The 21,159-nt window shown below is 38.2% G+C and overlaps 1 protein-coding gene and 1 long non-coding RNA gene across 7 annotated transcripts in view; both read left to right on the forward strand.

Annotated features, from left to right (window-relative positions):
• The window catches only part of RBMS1 (RNA binding motif single stranded interacting protein 1), a 209,563-nt gene that overhangs the window by 52,295 nt on the left and 136,109 nt on the right, over positions 1 to 21,159 (forward strand). Inside the window, exon 2 of one of the 6 annotated variants that reach the window (XM_081814348.1) lies at positions 19,357 to 19,439. The exons of the other annotated variants lie outside the window; for them this stretch is intronic. The gene's annotated coding sequence lies outside the window, so the exon portion shown is untranslated. The remainder of the gene's footprint in view (positions 1 to 19,356; positions 19,440 to 21,159) is intronic. 6 annotated transcript variants of the gene reach the window in all.
• On the forward strand, positions 393 to 7,832 carry LOC145720541 (uncharacterized). Its single transcript, XR_014143582.1, has 2 exons — positions 393 to 4,856; positions 4,898 to 7,832. It is a non-coding gene; the product is annotated as an uncharacterized LOC145720541 (long non-coding RNA).

Raw genomic sequence — 21,159 nt, forward strand, 5'->3', positions numbered from 1 at the left:
AAGTAGAAGCTGCCAGGCACAGCATCGCTTACACCATACTTTGTTGGTCAGAGCAAATTACATTCCAGCCCAGATTCAAGATGAAGCGAGATAGACTCCACCCCTTGATGCGTGGAGTGGCAGGTGACCTCAGGAAGGGAAGGAATTGGTGATGGCTGTTTTGAGAATACTCTATACTCCACCTACCTACCTCAGAGAATGTTTGTGAAATTTAGATGGATGAAAGCATTTCAGGGCCATACATAAGAAATGATAATAAAAGAAGTGTTGAGATTCCAAAAAAAGTGAGGAAGAACTTTATATATATACATATATATATGTGTATATATATATATATATATAAATACACATATATATATGTATATATATATACACATATATATGTATACGTATATGTATATGTATATGTATATGTATCCCCCCCCAAGGGACTCATGTCTCCTTAGAATATTTCTAGTATCATATCTAGTTAAGGCATAGGGATGGTTTAAAATAACCCTAATTATTTCCAGAAAGAGTTAATAAGAACTTTTGTTTCCAGTTTTGTTTGGTTCTGCTGGTTATGTCGAAAGTTTCAGTCAGGCTGAACTGCCCTGGCCAAAATACCAGGAAATTCCCTGGAAAAGCTGGGTAACATGGCAGAACAGTAACCGCAGGACTCAGGATTGAGCTTGTCCTTTCTGCCCTGATTCTATCATTCCTGGCCTTCCTTGACAATGCTTTTACTTATTTGTGGTCAGAGATCCTTTTCATGACTGAATTAATAAAGATTTTGAGAGATCATCAGTTAATCAGCAGATAAAAATAATTCTAGACTCCTACTGGCCATAAGTAATTGCCACATTTATCTGATGAATTTGCTTCTTCATTTCTCATGGATTTAGTAAATTATAGCCTGTGCTGTCTAATATGGACGCCCCTAGCTATGTGTAACATTTTAAATTTAATTAAAATACAAAATTCAGTTTCTCAGTTACTCTAGCCATATTGCAAGTGCACACTAGCCACATGTGCTTGGTGGCCACCCTGTTGGACGGTGAGCAGGTAGAACGTTTTTATCATAGAAAATTTTAATGGCTAGTACTATTTTAGACTTGTCGAACTCATCTGTTGCTGTTTTTTTTTTTCTCCTGCTATCTCCTTTGAAGGCTTTTCCTTTCATGCTTGTTTGTTTTGGGTAAGCAGTGGGGAAAAAGAGCTCAAACTCATGTCCAATATATCTGGTTTTCAGTAGTGTTGATGAAATGGTTGATAACTGGGTGGACTAAAACTATTGACTAGAGTAAGATTTTTGAAGTACCTTTGAACTTAATTTATATCTATTGCCTGAAGCAGCTGTTGTAGAGGTGGCTATATGTGGTTTTTAAGTGGACTAGAATCATGTGTTAGCCAAATACTTTTCATGAGCTGGTGACAGCACTTTTCTTACTGAGTATTGTTTCATTACTTCTAAAAATTTCACTTTACTGCAAACTCCCTTTACTAGGTGAAAATTAGGCCACTGTGCTCATATCTAAGACATTTGAAGTAGTACGTGCCTTTTTTTCAGTTTAAACAAAATTTCTGATCCAAGATATGTTCGGATCTTGGTATATGCCAATTAAAATATTGACTTAAACAGAGGGGTCATAAAAAGCGTAAGATTAAAATGATTAGGAGCTGAGTCCTTATCACCTAACCCAAAGTAAACGAGGATTGCACAATTCTGTACTTAAGAAACTCAGTTCAGTTGCACAGGCATGCTCCTGGATATTCTAAACTGCTTTTAAATTATAGTGCTTCATGTTGAGAGATTGATATTGAAATATACTGGGAATTAAAATTCAGTTATGATGAATAGTTGCTAAAAAGGCTTTAAGATAGCACTGCAGAGATGTGGTGTAAAAAAGAACAGTCTTCAAAGCCAAGCCACATTTCTTCAGATTCAGAACCAGAAAAATTTGTGAAGTAGTGTAGTTTGCCAAGCAGGTCTTCCATAATGGAAGCCTGCTTTTTACATAACATTGACATAATTTATGTAAAACCAGGAAACAAATTATACCTTACTGCCACTTAATATTTGCTACATGGACCAAATTTCAGTTGTAAAACTAAAAAGGAAGTTTTGTTGCTGAAAACTTTAATTCCGTGAACAGAGTTGTTTAAAGCATGTTTTCCTTTTTTTTTTTTTTAATCAAAACCATTGAGAATAGGTACTCATTAGGTACTCACCCAGGAGATCCAGCCAGTTAGCCAGGAGCCTCGAACTTCAGAAGGGAAGAATAGCTCATAGCTTCTCTTACTAGATTTCCTACATGATGTGAATTGCTTGAGGGTTGAGCAATGAGGGTGATGTCCCAGGTCTAAATCTGCTTTTTTCTAGGTAGTTGGGCAGGCTACTTAGCATATCTGTACAGAATTCCAAACCATTATGAAAGCTTGTTTGGAGGTTCTAGCAGGGGAGCGCAGCTGCTCGTATACCCTTGACCGAAGAACGGTCCTCCTCTATCGGGGAAGGTCTTCCTCTTCGACCGAGCACGCAGCTTCGGGAGGGATGCACATGGAGCGGTGAGGGAGGAAGGGGACACCCGCCTAGCCAGCCGGATCAGCCGAATCAACCCTGGCGATCAATGGGGTGACAGATGTCACAGCCAGATCGCCCTCACGTCCCAGAATTCCAAACCATTAAATGCAATGCCGGTCATCAGTGTTTCCCAGTAACTGTAATGACACATCAAGGAGTCACAAAGATTTCCCTGCAGTGTTGCAGGAGGGCCTGACTTCTCCCAGAACTCTGGCCCTTTCTTGGATGCACTGCCATTAGGCTACCTGCTGTCTCGACGCACCAAACATTCTACCTCCCTGATATCTGGATTTAGTTAAGGACTTTTCTTGGGCAGGATTGGTTTGCAGTTCCTAACCTGAATTCCTCCACAGATGCCACAGTGTCATTGTTGCCAGGGGTTAAATCAGTCTTTACACGCAGGTCTGGTAGGATACCATTAAAGTGACATTTCTTTGAGTTAATCATGGCATTGTTCTATGAAACCTCCATTTTATTTATTTCCTAGAGCTTAGAAGGTATTTGAGACACCAGGTGATAAGGAAAAGTGAAGAACAGAAAAGTGTTTGTGGAGAGGATACACACTTGAGAATTCTACTGTTTCTAGCAGGCCAGAAAAATGTGTGCCAATCTTACCGTTCTCACAGGTCCTTTCCGAACCTTTGCCACAGAGGTTTCCATAGTCACCGTTTGGAGTCAATCTCCTTTTCCCTGTTCTCCTGCTGCTTGTCATTTAGATCTCTTATCATACCACTGATCAGGTTCTGCTTTGCTACTTGGTCATCTGTGCATGTCTCTGTCTTCTGGAAACTGTCAGGTTCTTCTTTGTACCTTTAGAAACACCTATGATATAACCATATAATATATAAGTTTATACACAGACATGTATATTTTTTTAGTTCCTTAAATATGATGGATTCACATTCAGTAAATAGGATTGAGTACCTACTCTACATTTGTACATGATGCCGGTGAAAAAAAGCAATGAACAAAACAGATATGACTCCTTCTCTCAAGGAGCTTTCATCAGAGGGTGGATATTAAGTAATAATTTAAATGGCAACTTGGAAAGGAGATGAACACTGTGCTCTATGTCAGATTATGTAACAGGAGGGCCTAGCCTCTTCTGGGGGGTCAGGGGGAAGATGTTCTGGTAGGAGTGGTTGTAAACTGAGATGTGAAGGTCAGTAGGAGCTAAGCAGGCAGTAGAGGATTCGATTCCATGCAGAGGGAACAGCATGTGTGAAGTATATTGCTGGATAGGTTGCGCTACAGTTACCAAGAGCTGAAAGACCAGAATGCCTGGAACTAAGTGCGTGAGGACAAGATGGTGCTGGAGGAGTAGATAGGCATCACATCCCACAGGGATTTGTGGACCGTGTGAAGGATTTGAATCTTTAGTGTAAGATCAAGAAACTGCCACTGAAAAGGTAGAAAGTAGAAGATGCTTAATCCACATTTATTCAGTTAAATCCTAAGAGCCTCTGGCTTCCAGCTTCTGTAACTTATATTGTTACAGAATGTTATACTCACTGTTCTCCTTCGCACTGACTGTTGGGGGGGAAAACGAAGAGGCATGACTTATACAGGTACTTGGAATCTCTTTACTGGAAGATGATGAGATGCCTCTTTGGAAATGAAACTGACTAGTAGGTTGAAGGACTACCAGTCTGGATCCAAGGCTTTCACAATTTGAATTTTATTCTGTCTTAGACATGGACCACTCAGTTTATTCTGGGAAAAAAACAAACAAACTGATTTCTAGCAATCATCTTCCTCTCAATTTATTCTTGGACTTTTGCCTTGGTGAACTTGGCCTTTCTTGAATTCCGAAACCATTCCCCCTGCTGCACACAACCCCCTCCCCACAACACTTAGCCATCAAAGGGCAAATTCCAGCATTTTTCTCTTGCTGGAGCTGTGTGTCCATATCAATCATGTAAGCAGTCTCCCTGGTAAGTCTGGAGGAGAGAAAGGAAGGGGCGGAGGGACCAAAATGCAAAGGACCTGTGCTTGGTGTCCAGTGATTATTTTGTTGAACTGGAACTCAAGCAGAGAGGAGAGTTGTAAAATTTGTAAATGCAGTGAGAACAAGGAAGGCAAGAATTCTTAAAGGGTCTTTTCAAATTTAAAAATCCAGTATATAATAAATACTGCTTGGAGATATCAGTGCTTTGTACATAGCACTTTTAAATGATTAACATTTCTTAAACATGGAACCAAAGTCGAAGTGTGCCTGAAGAGACACAGGTCCAGAAAGGTTATTTCTGCTTTTTGAATCCTGAGGACTAGTAGAACTACATACATTATTTAGGTTAGTCAGTTCTTACTAAAAAGAAATGCTGGAAAGAATAGTTTTAAGTCAGTGCTTGATTATTTGATTATCACTATTATCCTAGATACAAAACAGAAAACTGTTTTGGTGTGGTCTTTTCTTATGAGAAAGATCTTTTTACTATCTCCTTCACTTGGGTGTGCCTCATGACTTCTCATATTTAATTAAATTTAGTTCAAAAAATTTTTTTAATTTTATTTTTTTGAAGTATAATTGACACAAAGTGTTCAGGAAACATCATTCTTTTTAAAATGTAAACTATATTTGCTTTTAAGCACTCTCAGCTCTTGGACATGGTATTTAATCTCTGACCCAGTCTCCTACTGGGAAACTGGGCCCCTGGTAGGGCTCATAGAAGACCATGGATTTGAAAGGGCTTTTAAAAACTATAGGGGCGCCTGGGTGGCTCAGCCGGTTAAGCGGCTACCTTCGGCTCAGGTCATGATCCCAGGGTTCTGGGATCGAGCCCCGCATTGGGCTCCCTGCTCAGCGGGGAGCCTGCTTCTCCCTCTCCCTCTGCGTGTCTCTCTGCCTACTTGTTCTCTCTCTGTCAGATAAATAAATAAAATCTTTAAAAAATAAAAAAATAAAAACTATAGAGCACCAGGGTGCCTGGGTGGCTCAGCCAGTTAAGTGTCTGCCTTTGGCTCAGGTCATGATCTCAGAGTCTTGGGATCGAGCCCTAGGTCAGGCTCAGTGGGGAGTCTGTTTCTCCATCTCCCTCTGCTGCCCCCCCTGCTTGTGCTCTCTCGCTCGTGTGCTCTCTCTCTCAAATAAAGAAATAAAATCTTAAAAAAAAAAAAAAAAGCTATAGAGCACCATACAAATATATTTACTAGTGTTATTGTTTCAGTTATCTGTTACCGAGGAGCAAACCATCTCAAATTTAAAACGATGATTTATTATTTTGCATAATTCCCTGGGTCAACTGGGATCAGCTCGGAGCCTCTTCTGCTCCATATTGCTTTGGGCTACTCCTGCAGCTGCAAGTACTTGGGAGCTTGGCTGCAGATGGAGTGTCCAAAATGGCCACAGTCCTGTATCTTACAGTTGTCTGGCTCTTGACTGGAGTGCCTCCATTCTCCTCTCTCTGGCTTCTCATTCTGCAGGACTTCTCTTTCCTTGTAGGCTCTCTGCCTGAATGGCAGAACAGCCCAGACTTCTAGAGCTAATGGCTATTGGCTCAAGGCCTCATAAGGCCTAGACCTGCAAGTCACTCAGCAATACTTTTGCATTCTTCTGGCTTGGTCACAGGGCCATCCCACATTCACGGGGATTAAAAATAGGCTCCAATCTGGACCAAGGAGGGCAAATTCATATTGGGAAAGCATACGCAGAACGGAGGGGATTGTGGCTTTGGAACATTCTATCACAATCATTCTTGACCAAAGCTTCATAGATTAAAAGATTCCATACTCGGGGCGCCTGGGTGGCTCAGTCGTTAAATGTCTGCCTTCGGCTCAGGTCATGATCCCAGCGTCCTGGGATCGAGCCCCGCATCGGGCTCCCTGCTCTGCGGGAAGCGGGCTTCTCCCTCTCCCACTTCCCCTGCTTGTGTTCCCTCTCTCGCTGTGTCTCTGTCTGGCAAATAAATAAATAAAATCTTTAAAAAAAAAAAAGATTCCATACTCAGTGAAGCAATCAGAATGAAACTCTTGATGTATACTACTTCTGGAGAAGAACATTGCAAAGTTGTTTTTAATATAAATGTGCTGTGCATAATAATCATCAAATATATCCACAGTAGTTATTCTAGTTGAAAGGGGAAAATATATCACCTAAAAACCTAATTCCTGATTTAGTCTTATTGTTTAGTAAAAAAGAAATATACTACAATCATACTTTTTATTGTTTCAGAAGTTAAATTCACTCTAGATGTTTATTGATACAAAGGGAATTTTGAACTCCCTCTAGTGGCAAAAGATTTCATTTTTTTCCCCAAAGAGCTTGCTTGAAATAGTAAGATGGCTGACCTATATAACGGAACAGTTTCAGAAATGACTGGTTCTTACTGAGATGTATGCTTTCTCCTGTGTGAGTTATAATAGGATTCCTTCATCCCTTGTGAGAAATGTTCACTTTACTAAGAAACTTTGGTCATATTTTATGAAAAAAAATGAAAGGAGACTTCCTCTTACCTTTTAAAGTTGTAAAAACTATTAACTGCTCTCATCACTCAAAGTCTTAAGTAAAAATTATTATATTTTGACAACTAAAATATCCTGATCTCTGATTAAAAAATAAATTGAGTTTTTAATTTTTGTCTGAGGAATATTTTTTGAAGATATATGTACTTAATTGCAAAAATCTTTAGGAGAGCAGTAGAGAGCTATTGAAATGGGAAGCTTGGAAAGCACTGATAACCAAATTAAAAAAAAATAGAGGTGCCAAAACCTTATGTGTTCCTCTTAAAAAAGTTCACATTTAGATTTTCATAGCCAGTTGGGAAACAATATTCATCATAGCTATCACCATCACTCTACAAAAAGGAAGCACGTCAAAGGGTGGGAATAGAAACAAAGCTACTATGGACTTTGTACATGAAGTTTTCCTATCCCCACCCACCGCCAAAGAGAGTTAATAATGCTCATTAACTTACTCTGTTATCTGTCCATTTATAGGCAGATTTATTCCAATTTCTTTTGAAAAGGACATTTTCTGTAATGCTGTCAGCAAAGACATTCTTAGAAAATGCTGTTTTCTCAACTGTTCGCTGAGGCTGATCCAGGTTACTTGTATTACTTGTACTGCATTGTCTTGCCTGGCAGGTGAAGACTCTCATCCCCTCTATATTCCCCGAAAGATAGTAGGAGAGTGGGCAGGGAAGGTAGCCAAGAATCCAGAGGTTTTGGGGCACCTGGCTGGCTCAGTCGGTAGATCTCGGGGTTGTGGGTTTGAGCCCCACATTGGGTGTAGAGATTACTTAAAAATAAAATCTTAAAAAAAAAAACAAAACCAGAATCTATAGATTTTTTTTTTTTCCTTTTAGAACTCCAGAAAGTGGAACCCAGGATTATAATAATTCCGAGAGATTTTGTTTAGTTTGGGAGTAAACAATGAACTAGTAAGATTTCATAAAAACAATTAAACCATCCAATGAAAAGTTAGACTTCGTTTCTTTCCAATACCTCTTTTTTAGTTCGACATTTATAACCCAGTATGTGTCTCTTGTGGTCTCGATTACATCCGGTGTTTTTAGCTGGCAGCGTTTCCTTTGTTGAGGCCCCACTTTATTTGCCAGGCTTCACTTCTGTGAATATAAAGAGAGAAAACCAAGTCATATTAGAGAGTGAAACTTAAGAAAAAATTAAGTGCCGGTATAGCATTGATTTTTGTAACAAAAAAAATGAAGCACTAAATTTGTTGTAAACAAACTCGTGGTCTGGTTATTAAAATATATAGGCTACAAAGTACATGGAAAGTTTCATAGCCATCTTCCAACCACCCTGCAGGTTTTCTTTTGAATATTTATGAAAACCTAATTTAACTAACAGAGACCAAAGATTCCCCTCCCATTTAGTTGCACAGATTTGGAATAATGAAAGTGAATTTGCAATTCTTAAAAATGGTGTTTTCTTCCACTTCTCATAGAAATGTTTTTGGAACAGTGGTCTGTGCTAACAGCTGTATTCAATCTTGAGTAAAAGTCACTTCCTGAAGAGAATGAAATTCAACTTAACATGCGAACTTGCCTGGAACATAATCCTGTAGGGCTAGTGTACTATGTGATTATGAAACTGGACACGGGCACCCTGCTGAGGTGATTTCTTGTAAATGGTACCCAACAGAAACCATTAATCAGTGTCAGTGTTTTTAACTGAAAATTTAATAATCCAAAAGCATTGCTTATTCATATACATAACCATAATAATTTTCAAAAATTTTACCCTTTGGTATTTTGAAAATATAATTCCCTTGTGGAATATTTATGTGGAATCTATGTACACACACTCTTATAGATAGATTGATATAGTTCTAAAAAATACATATACATATATACATACATATATTATTTAAGCTTTTCAGAATTTTTAAACTGGGTTATTCTTGAGTTTCAGGGAAAATTTATTTTTGATTCAGTTTAATTAATTCAGCCATTCATTTGTTTCATGGAGCCTAATTTAAATAGAATCTTTGTTCCTGGCTTATAAGATTGGTTGATTACATAGAATATAAGAGGTACAGCTTTAGCTATTTAATATCTATTCAAAATTATCTTTCAGGTAGATAGATATTACTGGCTTTTATTCTCTTAAGTATTGTTCTTTATTTTTATTTTTATTTATTTATTTATTTTTAAAGATTTTATTTATTTGACAGAGAGAGACACAGAGAGAGAGAGAACACAAGCAGGGGGAGTGGGAGAGGGAGAAGCAGGCTTCCCGCGGAGCAGGGAGCCCGATGCGGGGCTCTATCCCAGGACCCTGGGACCGTGACCTGAGCAGAAGGCAGACGTTTAATGACTAAGCCACCCAGGGACCCCTATTTTTTTATTTTTTTAACACTACTTTTAAAAAAGAAAGTGTTGTATGACTATAACTTGGATATTGCTAACCCCTAATAAATAATGGAAAAGATTTTACTTGAATCCGTTGTTTACATTATGGATAACTCTTTTGCTGTCTAAACAGTGAATGTGTAGATTTCAATCAAGGCCATCAAATTAAAATAGAGATGAAGTCTAACACATTAAGCTAGAATTAACAAACAAACATACATAAAATTCCAGCCTTCTCAATTTGTAGGAATCAAAACCATTTCACGCTTTACTTTGGTAACAAAGAAGGAACTAAGCTTTTTTCGTTCCTTGACGAAATCACTAAGTTGCCTTGAAGACTTTTGTTTATAATGTTTTCCTGCATTCTTTTCCTCTGGACATGTCCCCTCCCTCTAGTGAGATACTAATTAAAGAGAGGCCACTGTGACCCCTAGGTTGTTTAGAAGTCACCAGGGAATGAGGCGGCAGCACAAATCTGGAAAGGAAGTACTCATTCCCAAAATATAACACAACCCTTAAGACCATCTTATAAAAAATCTGTTGGCTTCTAATAGCAAAAAGATGCCTCCTTTCATTTAAAACACATACACTTAACAAACTAGAATTTCTCAGACTTACTTAAATAATACATCGTATATACTTTTTAGAAGAATTTGTAGCAAATAACATATCTCTTACATACCAAATGTTAGTTTATTTTAGAGACATTGAAATATATAAACATTAAAGACATACTAAGTTTGATGAAGGATAGTCTAATTTGTATGTGAGTTTTGGGGGGAGTTGGGGAGGGGAGGCTATATCTTGTCACACCTTTTACAGAATTTGAGACAGCTCAGATTATGTATGAGAAGCTTGTGTTTTTTTTCTTTGCTTTTTGGACCCCAGGCAACCCTTTAATTGGAATGATAAGAAAGATGAACACAAAACTTGCTGAACATATAGGTAAAGTGAGGGCAGTTTTGTTAATAATAAATGATTTGAAAGAAAATGGAAATAATTTAGTAATTGTCTTAATAAGCGGGTGGTACTGCCTGACATCATCTTATTTCTCTCTTGAAATAACTTGATATTGCTAAATGCTAACTTCCAAGAAGCAATTTCTTATACAACTATGTTAGTATTTGTTCAGAAAGATGCTTTTGATTGCAAGTAATAGAGACCCACTACTGTTTGTGTTAAGTAATAAGGGTATGATAGTTCTGAGAATATATAAGAGCATCAGAATCTCAGCTATGAGACTAGACCTCAAGGGAACCCAGGAAAGCTGCCTTCCCAGGCCTTTAGGATGGGCAGGAACCACAGTGGTTGTGGCTTCATGGAGACCAGCTGGATGACCACTCTCAGTTCAAGGCATAAATTCAGAAGAGGAGGTTTGAATTTTTCCTCTTGAATTTCCACCCTGTCACCCAGTTGCTTTTTGTTTATCTGGTGTCTGTGTTTGGCTACTCTGCTTCTCACCAGCATCTCATTCCTCCACTCCTGTGAGTCTCAGTGTTGTTGAAAACCCCTGCCCTGTGAGTCAGTATTACAAGTGATGATTCCTCTGTCTCATTGTTTCTGCGTCCTGCCAACTTCAGCTTAGTCATGGCCTCCAGCTCCTTCGTGGCCTCCCTAGCGAGGCCCAGCACCCAGCAATTTGACTATGGTAGGCTCCCTGTAAATACTGGTTGAATGAACGGATGAAGAACATTGTTAAGGGATTTAAAGAGCAAGTTATCTTCTCTTTTCATCAAACTTTAAAGGAACTAATAATATACAAAATAACTAAAGGGCTGCTGGGAGAGAAAAGATGTTTTGAAAATTTTAAGAGACCTTTAGCTTAAAAAGAATTCACTGTAATAATAGCAAAAAAAAAAATTACTTGTTTACAGAGGCACCAAAGAATTGTATATGTTTAAACTTGAGAGTCCAGACTATCACGTTAAAGGATACTTTAAATTCTCCCACTTTGTGCTGCCCCATTTAGGCAGCTGTACATCCAAACTGTTAGGAATGGAGATAATTGGCTTCAGATCTTAATCTTAATTATTTGTCTGTGAATAGATTCTCCAATCCTGGTTGTCTTAACGCAACCATCCCTTTTATGACTTTTTAAACTACCATGCCTTCCTATAGCTGCTCATCTTTTAGCTTTTGGTTGCTCAGGGTATAAAGATAAACACCCAGAAGGAGTTCTCAATTCTTCACTCCTTTGCTTGCTTTTTTTCTTTTTACCTATGAAAGAAAGGTTCTGAAGCTCATTCTGTAAAATAAAATCTTTGCTAGTTTCTGCCATTTGTGTAATAGTTTATAAGTAGATGGTAGATATAATTAGACCCAAATGTGTAATTTTTCTTTTCATTTAAAAGTTTTCCGCTAAAAATTGGGTTCAGGACTCTGAAAAACATTTTAAAATTCAGTTGCTCAGCTGTCCCTCCAAGAGCATGAATATCCAAAGTTGCCAGTTAATGGGGCTTCCATTCCCACTGCACTTTGGAAATGATCGGCATTCTCAAATGCATTTGAGAGTATTGTTCCTCATTAGGGAAAAAGTGCTTCTCAGATTCTGAAGATTTTATGTGTGAAAACAAAACAAAAACAAAATAGAACATAAAAGTGCTACATGAGTATGAGGAAAATATTCTCTTTAATTTTATGAAAATGGTACTTTTTTCTTGGATTCTTAAGTCAGTAAATGTAAAATAACTTGTTTAAAGAGTTGCAACTGTGTGCAAGGCATTAAGATAGACCCCAAGATCCAGACAAGCTTACATTCCAGTGAAACACACAGGTAGAACCAAAATATGATACGAGTGGCCATAGTAGGGAGCATATTGATTTCAGTTGCGACATCAGAGGACAGCAGTGAATGCTGACTGACCAGGGGAAATAGAGGCTGAAGGAAGTCTGAACAGTGGGTCTGGATCCCTACAGAAAAGCTAAGATTGGATCTCTAGATGTGGAGTGCTAATTTTGGGTAAACTCCTATATGGAAAAAATCTAGAGCAGGGAAGAAAAGAAGGCAAAGGAAGATGACCAAAAGAGTAGACATCTTGGAATTTCATGAAGATGAGTGACAGAACTAAATCATGTTGGATGAGAGGATGAAGAGGTGCTTGTGCGTGAGTGGTAGGGGCACAAGCCACAATACAATAGTCTATAACTAGAATGGGAAGTGAAGACGAGCAAACATCCACTGATGAACAGTCTTCCGAGAACTCTGGCAATGAAGGCGAGAAGGAATGAAACAGCTTAAGAAGTGACGGAAGGGGGTGCTGTTGGTGACGGCAGTGACCTGATAGAACAGAGGAATGGGAGCGTAAAGACAACAAAGAGGAAGCTTAACATTTCTACATCTGGGATGGGAAGAATAATGGTGGTGTGAAGAGTAACGAAACAATACCTATAAAATACTTGTAACAATGTCTGGCACATTACGCACTCAAAAAAAGTTATCTAATAGTATTATTTTTTATTAAGAGTGCAGAATAGATGGAAGAACGGTAAATTCAGAACTTGATGTCATGCAGTGATGTTAGTCCTTGAAGTAAAGTGGATAGGCAGGTTTTGTTGCGGTGGAGTTCAAGGATCTGCAAGGTTGGGGTTTTAGATGACATGATACCAACTGGGAAAAGCTCTTAGCTATGTGCTAAATTATCTGAAGGTAAATAAATGATAAAGAATCTCTGTAATGATGTGTCTAATTGGCTTCTCCCCAAAACTGTAAGGGAGATACTGTCTCTTTCCCCTTTTTTACAACTAAACAGATTTAGGTGAATATTGCTAAACTAGCAAGTGGTAGAATTATCTTTTGAACATGGCAATTGCTGTTGAAAACCCGTGCCTGGCCATTACTCCATATGGTGGACAGGCATGGGCTTTCAACAGAAATGGCAGTTTATAGGTCATAGACGGAAATGGAGTGCATTTTGAGGACTGTGCCGTTTTGCATTGAAGAACAGGAGGATGCAGATGCCTCTTGGTGTGGGGAAGACAGAAGAATCAACCACTGGAGTTTCAAGGGAAGTTGTGTCATCAGGGGAAAGTCTTTCTCAGCTGTTTTAATCATTCTAAAATGCATTTTGGTACCATCTTGGGTTTTAATAAATATATGCTCACTTGAGAAAACAATCATTCCTAAGCCTTCTTAGGTCAAGAGGCTCTAATGTTCATATACTTTATAGCAAGGTTTCTTTCTTTCTCTTTTTTACAGCAGAGCTTTATATATGTATAATAGGTTATAGATATATCTATTGTATTGATGTCTATGTATTATATCCATTATATATTGTGTATATATATGCGTGTGTGTGTGTGTGTGTGTGTGTAGGGAGGGAGGAAGGGAGAGAGACAAAGCTGGGGGAGACAGACAGAGAGGCAGAGAGGGAGGGGGGGAGGGAAGAGAGAGAGAGAATGCGCGCACACACGAGCACAGAAGTGCTGAAGTTCAGTGCTTATCTTTTCTGTGTTCCTGTAGCCACTCTCTTATTTCATTCTTTATAACAACGCTGTTCAGATAAGGATGGGAGTGTGTGTCCTCCTCATCTCTGACTCTGAATGGTGCAGAGTAAGACACAGTGACTGATGGAAGTATATAGCATTCTTCAGGTGTGCTGGACCTACAAAGAGGTTGAGAACAGCTGCCTTATGGAGAATACAGGTCCATAAGGACTTGCTGAGCTCTCCAAGGACGCCTTTCAGTGTAGTAAATAGTGGAGAGTACTTGGCAAACCTTGGCCATAGTTTCATCAGCAGAGAAGTTTATGATGTAAAGACACTCAGTTGACCTAATTTAGGCATTAATACAGTCCTTAGAAAATATAGTGCGAGCTCTTAGAAGATAGATGAGAGCAGGGAAAACTCAGAGGGGGTGGCCCATAAGCTGTGATTTCAACAGAGTCAACAGGGAAGGATGAATGTGGTTTGGCTGATGGAAAAACAGAGGCTGTTTCCTGGCAAAACTCAGAGCCAGAACAGAGTGAGTTCATGAGCAGCCAAAACACAAACAGTGATTGGAAGAGAGGTAAAGGGGGGGAAGAGGTGGAAGTGGAGAGCTTTACAAGTGATGTGCACAGATTTGTATTTGATGTGGAGATTTCAGGAAGTAGAATGATAGGACCAAAGAGGTCATAAAGAAGATGTTTGGAAGCAGTGTACTTAACAATTTGGAATTAATAAGGACCTGTCAGAGGGAGAAACCGAAGACATTCCAGCAATTGTAGCTTGAGGAAACTTAATAGATAAAAGATATGGACAAAGGAGAGAGTCAGTAAGAACCAAAGAAATGCTACTAATTTAGAAATAGTGTGTTTTCACTGTCAAGTGTAGACATGGGCCGAATCCTGTTTAATCACTTGGACTTGTGGCATTTTCTAACAGAATCACAATACCTTTTTACTATCTAGACTATCATCTTGTATCTCAACTTTTTAAATGTTTGGGCTTTTTTTTTTTTTTTTTTAAGGAGAGATTCATAGAGGAAAGGGTAAAATGGGCAGATAGTGTTGTTTATTTAAAAGAAAATTTATAATCAGCTATGTAGTCCTTTCTAGGTGTTGGAGCACCAAGAATCCATTTGCCTTGGTTTCTGGATCCTCTGAAAATTAACCTCACAAGGCTTTTAGTACACTGGTATCATCTAAAAATACTTTGGTTGTGGAAATTTTCAAACATACATTAAAGTAGAAAGATGAGCTTCAGCAATTCTCAACAATTTGTTCATTCTTATTTACTGATAGAACTTTTAAAAATATTGTGTGACAGAATGAAACAAAGTACATGATTTTCCATTACAAGAGCTTGTACACCTACTTTTTAAAAAATTTGGTAATCATCAAAAACTTAAATTACGACTTTTTAAAATAAAGGGGGCAGAGAGATACAGAAACAGGGGAAAAAGAGTTTCTACAGTGATTTGCAATGTTTTGTAGCCTGATATACTTGATGTCCATGGTAAATAGCTTAAGTTAATTCTAGGACTTCTTAAAAGAGCCCCTAAAATAGGATATATTTTTAAATCACTCAAGAGATCATGAATTACAGATCCTAGAATGATATTCTCTAATATTGAAGAAGTTTGGCTATAAATTGGAATTTATAATTTGTCATTGAATTAACATGTCTCAAAATTACAGGCTTGTTTGACTTCTATGGAATAATAATATCTGTTCAAATGGGATTTGCCAGCATTTTGAAGACATTCATTCATTCATTCATTCATTCATACATTCATTGAAGCAATATTTGAATGCCTAATATGTTCCAGGCCCTGAGTTAGGTGCTTGGGATATATTAGCAGTTTGATGTGTTAATAATTCCTATAAGATAATTTTCATTGTGGAATCAATTACAGTTTTCTCTTATTACAAGGGAAACTCCATTACAGATAAATGAAATTTATAGGTAATCTCCAAGCTTATGGAGAATATAAGTTGGTCCAGACTATAGGTTGGTTCAGCCTGTCGTCAGTTAATGGATTGACCAGTTTGTTTCACTTTTTCATACTGGCTTTATCTTCACGCCAACAGTGAAATGACTAAAAGGAAAGCTGCGTAAGGAAGAAGGGGGAAATAAAAGGGGCTGGTCACTTCCTGAACAAATATGAAATATCGGATAGTAGCATCTACTAATAGTCCTTGCTCCAAGTAAACCATTTACGCTTTTTCTCTATAATGGGGTCATCTTATTGGCTAAGTTACTGTTTTTGATTCACTTTGTAATTTCATATCAATTTTAAGGATTGTGATAACCATTTTAATTTTTTTTTTTTTTTTTTTTTATTTGAGAGAGAGAGAGAGAGAAACAGCATGAGAGGGGATAGGGTCAGAGGGAGAAGCAGGCTCCCCGCCGAGCCAGGAACCTGATGTGGGACTCGATCCCAGGACTCCGGGACCATGATCTGAGCCGAAGGCAGTCACTTAACCAACTGAGCCACCCAGGCGCCTGTGATAACCATTTTAAATGTATGTCTTTTTATATCTGACTTCCCTGATTCCTGTAAAAATTGCTTTTCCAATCTGAAGCCAGAGGAAGACTGAGAACTGGCATTCCAGGTGCTGCAAAAAGACGGAAATCTGTCTGTGAGCCTCGTAGGTTTGAATTCATGCTGTGCGCCAAAACAGCGCTGACACCCGATCTTTGGAATGTGTGTGTATGTCTGTGCGCAAGCATTTGTGTGACTAAAACCTGTTAAAGAAGTAACAGTACAGGACGAATGTTCTCAAGTTCTCTTTGCAACTGACAACTTTAAAAAAGCACTAACAGCAAGAAGTGTGGAATGGAGAAGTCTGATAAATATCTACAGATTTAGGTTCATCTCCCTTTACCCCGTCTTATTACATCAGTGCACTGTATGAAACACTATGGGTGTAATTCGATATGATTGTGAGGAGATGGCCCAGGAGGGAAGTAGACGGTTCAGCCCAAGCCTTTGTGAGATTAGGGTAAAGGTTCTCATTCTGACTTGTGGAGACTGTGCCCACTAGTCGTAAGACACACAGTCAGATCTCCTTGGAAAAAAATCAGTCTGTGAGTCATTTACTTGTAACCTCTTAGTAGCTCTGTGTTCTTAGGAAGGTTGAAAATGAGCCTTTGAAAAAATATATTTCTCCAGCGTAAGCTATGAATAAAAACAACACGTGTGTGCATTTGTATGCATTGTGCTCATGCACCTGTATGCCATCTAGACAGAGTCTAAGATTCACCTTTTTCACATTTCAGCATCTCTGAAATCAGAATCCATCTTATAATTTATGATGTCTGATAATTACTGTTGTCCATTTTTTTTCAAATGTCAATGTCTCAGTAATTGTCAAGCATCTTTTAATCAGTGGCATCTTGGATTGCATGATATATAGTTTATAGCCAAATATTTATAGGACACTCATCTCAGAGAGATGAGTAGGACATTTCTCCTTTCCCCAAAAAGTAAAGCAAGAAGATTTATTCTGACAGGAACAGTTTAGGTCAAGAGAAACCATTTGGTTGTGGACTCCTATTTCCTTAATAAGTCACACACAAATGCAAAATGTGTCATTTATTACAACCCCTCTTATGATTCCAAGTGATCTAAAAATTAGGATGAAAACCCATCATGTTTACTGTAATCTATAAAGCTGATTCTTTAAGATTTGATCACTCCATTTCTTAGCTCCTGCTCTTTCTAACTTCAGATAATCATGGTTTTGAAAAATGGGTGAAAATCCTCATTTCAGCTACTTGTGTGTCTGTGTGTATAAGAAGGCTGCTTGCCTCATCCATTCATGACCCTAACAAAACCTGTACAGGACGGTGGATTAAGAAACTCATCAGAGATTTACAGACTCTTTAAGCAATCTTATAAGGTTGTTAAGGCTCAAAATGAGATGACTCTTCCCTCACTTCTATGGGTAAGGAAGTGTGGAATACTGAGAGAAAAAACACTATACAATATATACAAAACATAGACTAGTTCTGGGGTAGGACTGTGATAACATGGGTTTAGATTTGGAGACCATTTAACATAGAACTTTGTAGTAGATATGGCTAAATGTGGATAGATGGAATGAATTTATTTTTGGTCAGGATGTCCGAGGAGAGACAGTAGCATTCCTTCCATTAGTGCAATACTTATTGGATGATTATTATATGCTAGGCACAGGGCCTGACCCTTAATAATTCTTTCCAACCCTGATAGTCTATATTTCCGGGCCTCATGACCTAGGGCATTTTGTCTCACCTGTTCAAAAAAAGTGAAGAATGCCTGTCCTGCCTCCGTCCCTGTGACTTTAATACGGTTATGTACCATAAGATCTTAATAGGATTTTAACACTTAATAATCCTTTAGTTGAAACATCATCATATTTGCCATTAGATCAAGTATTAGGTAGGAAGCTGAAAGGAGGGTGGTTCTGGGAGGATCCATTTAATATATTGTCAGCATTCTGGGAGTGTTCTTTATAGTTTGGAATTAGGAATTGCTGATGTCATGATCAGTCATATTGTCCTGACAACATCAGAATTTCCTCATTTGCCTTGTCTTCGCTTGGGGAGTATCAATTTGCGACAGGTTTGTCATCTGTTTGCCCCATGTGTTAAGTGTATTAGATAACCCAGAACTAGTCATTCTTAAGGACACTTAGGGTGGGGAGTTTTTATAAGCTCTCTATGTAGCCCATTCCAGAACTTTTAACTAAATATTCTGATGTTGGAAAATTTGCCATCGTACATACTCAACTGAATAGAAATTCATTTCTAATTCTTTATTCTCTTGTTTAAACCTTTACATTTATAATTCAGTGGAGAACGAAAAGCTCCTCAGCATCTCCATTTACTTAAAGGACGTTATTAATTGTCCTATCACCCTCCTGTTCAGGTGAAATAGACATCATTTAATGGTAATCGTAACAATGGAAGAGAAAGGAAACTGTTTCATTGGGGTTTTTTCTCCTGTGTTTTTAAATGCATTTAAATGCTTTTAAATGCTCATTTCTGCTATGGATCCCAGGTTTTGGGTAAACATTGGTTATGTCCCCCAGACATTTAGGAAAGTCTTAGGATAACCTTTTGTCAGTCTGAGCTTACAGGAGGGTGTTGTGTGTCCCACGTACAGTTGTTCACTCTGTACTCTCAAAGTTGTCATTCCAGCTGTTGATTTTTACTCATGGGAAGGAGATGGTCATTCCAGGTTCGAATTTTGTTTTTCATGATTTTGAGATTTTTTGGGGGGGGGCTGTAGTTTTCTACAAATTCTGTCGATACCCTAAGTCCTTTCTGTCTCTTCTCAAGTAACAAGAGACAGATGCGATGGCCCTTTCCAGCACAGTAGCCCCTCTCTTGCTTACCTCAGCCCTTTTACTTGCTTACACACAGTAGATGATTATGTGACTTCCATATCTTTAGGGAAACTAATTTCAAAGATCATCTCATATCTTCCATAATTTGTATATTTTACTCGAATTCATGGACAATTCATTGAATTATCTCGAAGTATTCTGAAAATAAGCACTTGTTTTCTTATAGGCTTGCTATAGGAATGGAGAATAACAGCTCCAATACTAGATTTCCACAGTCAAAGAAGATAGAGGATTGAGGCATCCATCCAGGTAATTTAGGAAAATAGTAATCCACAATAAGTGAAAAATGAAGCTCTTTGTCCTAGTTTTCCAAATAGTTGACTCTTTTATTTTGTTATAGAATTTGATGTAAATTCAATGTAGTGTAAAATAAAGACAAAAATCTTGTCATATAGCCTTCTCCTGTGCCAGATTTTTTTTTTTTTGAAAAGAATAAGAACCCATATAGCTATTTTTATAGAAAACTTTGGAAAAGAGATTTAACTTACAGAGAACCATGATTTCAGAAATATGAGTAAGCTTTGGATTTTATTAACTATTCTTTTTTAATTTAAGATTTTATTTATTTATTTGACAGAGAGAGTGAGCACACACAAGCAGGGGGAGCGGCAGGCAGAGGGAGAGGGAGAAGCACGCTCCCTGCTGAGCAGGGAGCCTGATGTGGGGCTCGATCCCAGGACCCTGGGGACCATGACCTGAGCCCGAAGGCAGACACTTAACTGACTGAGCCATCCAGGCGCCCCCTATTAACTATTCTATAAAAGCAGGGCGATAACAAATTTATGAGCAGATTATATCCAAAAGTTTTGTAGTGTAAATTATTTGCTTCAGATTTGGAGGATGTTTCGCCATAGAGAGAAATGTCCTAAATAGTGATTAGGATTTTAGTTGACCTATAAACATCTATGAATCCCACAATGAAACTAATCACTAATATGGTCTACTACTTTCAAGGGAAAACATGTTTTCAGTTCCAGTGCACGTTTCTGGAAGTACCTTCCACCTAGTCACCATCCCAGCTTCTAGAAGGTAGTTCTTTCTGCATCCTCTCCCAACTCCATTCTGCCACCTATCCCAGAAAATAAAACTCCAAGAGAGGAGTTACATCTTAGTAACCATCAGTTAAAAGAGATTTAGGAGCTAGATTAGGTGAGAATATATATCTGTACTATTAACTGTATATTCTAATATTGGAAAGCTTGCCTTCATATTCAACTGAATGAAAATTCGACATTATTCCGTATCCTTTTTTAAGTAACTTGCCTGAGGTCACATAGATGGTAACTGGGAAAGATACATACTTAGTCTTGGGCTCTTAAGTTTTCCCCTATGGGGTTTGGACTTGACCCTTAGCTAAGAGTTATAATAACCATTATTAGTGTTATGGGAGGCAGGGGACTTTGGAGTCAGAGAGACCTGAGTTCAAACCCCAGTTCCATCTTGTATTGGATCTGTGGCCTAGGGAAAGTTCCTTAAACCTCCAAGCTTCAGTACTTCAGTTTTCTCTTCAGTAAAGTGGGATAAATGTTCTTTCCTCGTGATTGTGTGTGTGTGAGAGAGACAGGGACACAAGGGCAGGGGACATGCTGAGAGAGTGCCTGGAATATAGTAGTTACTCAGTAAATGACAGCTATTATTTATTAGTCCTTGCAGAGAAAACAGTAGTAGGGCAAAGCCTGTTCTGTGTGGCTCCCCAGAATAGATTTAAGAATCATCGGAATATTGCTTGTGGTCAGACTCCTCAGAATACGGCTATATTTATGTTGTTCTGTATGCATTCTAGGATTTTAGCTATAGAGCTATAGTTTTATTATAGTGGTTTCATTTTTATAATACATACGATTTTACGTGTGTCTAGGGAGGCTTTAAGTCTAGAATAAGGATCGTAGATTTTTTAAAAAACAAAATAGTAAATAAGAGAAAATATTGCTGCTACTTTAGAAATTGGGTACTTTATTAACTCTATTTG

Source organism: Leptonychotes weddellii, chromosome 3, assembly GCF_054177405.1.
Source record: "Leptonychotes weddellii isolate Sample4059 chromosome 3, ASM5417740v2, whole genome shotgun sequence".
In the NCBI taxonomy this organism is placed as follows: Eukaryota; Metazoa; Chordata; class Mammalia; order Carnivora; family Phocidae; genus Leptonychotes; species Leptonychotes weddellii.